This window comes from Octodon degus, unplaced genomic scaffold (genome assembly GCF_000260255.1).
Source record: "Octodon degus isolate 3935 unplaced genomic scaffold, OctDeg1.0 scaffold00091, whole genome shotgun sequence".
Classification (NCBI taxonomy): Eukaryota; Metazoa; Chordata; class Mammalia; order Rodentia; family Octodontidae; genus Octodon; species Octodon degus.
In genome coordinates this window covers 6,284,720-6,287,451 of record NW_004524667.1, presented here as the reverse complement: position 1 = coordinate 6,287,451, position 2,732 = coordinate 6,284,720, and the positions used below count along the sequence as shown (strand labels likewise).

Genomic DNA, 2,732 nt, shown 5'->3' with positions numbered 1-2,732 from the left:
AAGAATATATGCAGTGTATTATTTGTTGAAACTGTACTTTCGATTTGATTTGAAACTGTCTCATTGCTATATGTTTATCAATAAAACTTTGAAAAGAGAAAAAAATAAATAAATAAATAAATAAAGTACCATGCGACTCAGGGAAGTCTTCCCCCTGACTGCGGACTAAACACCTACCAGAACTTCCTGAAACTGAACGAGGCAAAGTGACTGCTAGGCCTCAGGACAGACTGACCTCATGGAGGTCCAACTTCTTGGAAATTCCTTCCTCTTTAGGACCCAGCTGAATCCTTGGGGTGCATTCCTTCTCCTGGGGCCACCAGAGCAAGTGCTATGGTAACTGCCTGGCCCTGACTGGTCTAACTCACCCTACACCTTAGTCCAGATAAATGACAGGCTCAGGTGCTTAGTGTTGTAACTGCATCTGAACCACCCACGCCATGGCACTGGCTTACCCACCTTGCAAGAAGGTGTCGGTGGACACCCTCAACCCATGCAGGCTTCTGTTCTCATGGCTTTGGGATCTTCCATGAGCCTAATGGTCCCCCAAGCTGCTCAATGAAACAGTTGTAACTGAGGTGTCAAGCTGTCTACAGACACCTTTACTTTCACCCATGGGTATCGCTACCCTTCGCTGTAGGTCTTTGAATACTGTGATGCTCCCTCCATCTCCAGGGGAAGGAAAATACCCAATTTGTCTAGGAGTCATCTGTGCCCCATGCACACCTGACCTTGCCCATTGATGGATCAGGTCCGCAGGCAGAAACTGGGCATGCTCAGACTGGCTTTACCACAGCAGACAGCAAATCCCCCTCAGAGAGTGATTCCTTGCGTCCCAGGTAGCATGCTACTCTCAAAGGAGCCGCTAACCTGCTGGAGGGCAGAGAGTCACACGCACAGCTATCAGATGCACCTGGGGTCACTACAGCTTCTGGGCCTGCAGCAAGCGGCTGTGTAAGCTCAGAGGGTGACCTTCCTGGGGTCAAGGAACTTCAGACCACCTTGATGTTGCTCCAGAAGCTAAGAGAAATGCCCTGTGCAAGCAATGACCTCAAGCAGGGCCATTACAAATGTACTGGACCCTCCCAAGGTAACTGCACACCCCATGACCTTGAAGGGGCCAAGAGCAGCCATTAGAGATTGTGGCTACACTGGTTCGAGGCAACTGTCAAAGCTCATGGTATAGATAGGTGTGTACTTCATTACAGGCAAATTTACCTTTACAAAAGTGATGTTTATTTATTGATTTATTTTGGTCTTTTTTTTTTTTCCTTTTCTTTCTTTCCTTGTGGTACCAGGGATTGAACTTGGGGCCTTGTGCTTGCCAGGCACTTACGCTGCTGAGCTATATCCCTGGCCCTATTTTGGTCTTTTTTGAGACAGGATTTAACTCTGCAGTTCAAGCTGGCTTTGGATACACACTGCATGCCCCAGACTTGCCTTGAACTCAAAACGATCTTCTTGCCTCAGTCTCCTGAGTGCTGGGATTATAGGTGTGCACCATTGATATAGGGACGTGAAATTCCCAACCTGGCCTGGATGAGTTTGTGTTCTCTAAAACCGAAGAATGAATTTTAGGAACAAACAGAGGCTGAAGGTAAAACTTTATTGGAAAGGAAAGCTTCTGTCGGAGAGGGACAGAAGGCGGTCCCGAGTGGGTTGCCCAGGAAGCTGTCTCCTCCAGGTTATTTTTATAGGCCAAAATCATGCGGGGCTAAGGTAGAGACAAAGGGGTCCCATTTAGGCGGATACAGGGTGGGACAAAACTATGGTCAACCAATGGGATTACAAGCACCATTGCTCAGGTAAAATTTATTAGGCCTAGGACCAAATGGGGTAGCGAGTCACATAGCAAGTGGGCATGAATGTAAATCGGGACCTTATCTGGTAGCCTTCAGTCAATGATTCTTCCTGACTAATGAGCAATCCTGGATGCCAACTTTAGGGAGGTCAGCATTTTTTGATCTTTAGGTCTGGCTCACACCAGGAACATCTCCCCAGTAAGGTGTTTGGTCTTTGTCATCTCCTTCGAGGGCCTGTCCCTGTCTAACTACCTACAATATTTCTATCTAACTCAGGCTGCCTGCAACACTATCACACCTGGCCACAAATGCTGAACTTGAAAGGTATGCATGCTGAAGCTCTTTAGGGACGAAGGATACCTGTGGACACTGACTTCCCATGGAAGTTATCCCTCACTATCTGTGGACAGTTGCTTCCCTGGCCCCCTGCCTGTCTACCTGTCGGTATCAGAATCTAAGGATGTTCAAATCCTAATAAAAATAGCATAAGAGGGCTGGGGAGAGAGCTCGGTGTTCTAAGCACCTGCCTGGCAAGCACAAGGACCCAGGTTTCATCCCCAGTACCACATACTGTGCCAACCCCACCTGGGGCCCACCGAGGCAGACACCAAAACTAGGCGTGATGGCAGATATCTGTAATCCCAACTCTGGGGAGGCTGAGATAGGAGAATCTATGAGTTCAAGCTGCGTAGTGAGACCCTGTATCAAATAAATAAATAAATAACTTTTAAAAATAGCATAGGATTTACATGTAATCTTCCTGCTTCAGCTCACCTCTAGGTTATTGACAATATGTGATTTAATGTTACAAATGTTTTTGATCTGCAGTTGTTTGATTCGGATGATGCAGAACCCCCAAACTGAGGGGAAGAATTTCTACAATGAACCATTGCAAGTGAGTATAGGCCACTTTTCCTTTTTTCCCCTCCT

At 46.9% G+C, this 2,732-nt stretch overlaps 1 protein-coding gene across 1 annotated transcript in view; it reads left to right on the top strand.

Annotated features, from left to right (window-relative positions):
* The first annotated feature begins 2,656 nt into the window (after positions 1–2,656).
* Prdm14 (PR/SET domain 14) overlaps positions 2,657–2,732 on the top strand; it is a 22,619-nt gene continuing 22,543 nt past the window's right edge. Inside the window, exon 1 of the mRNA XM_004637573.2 lies at positions 2,657–2,697. The gene's annotated coding sequence lies outside the window, so the exon portion shown is untranslated. The remainder of the gene's footprint in view (positions 2,698–2,732) is intronic.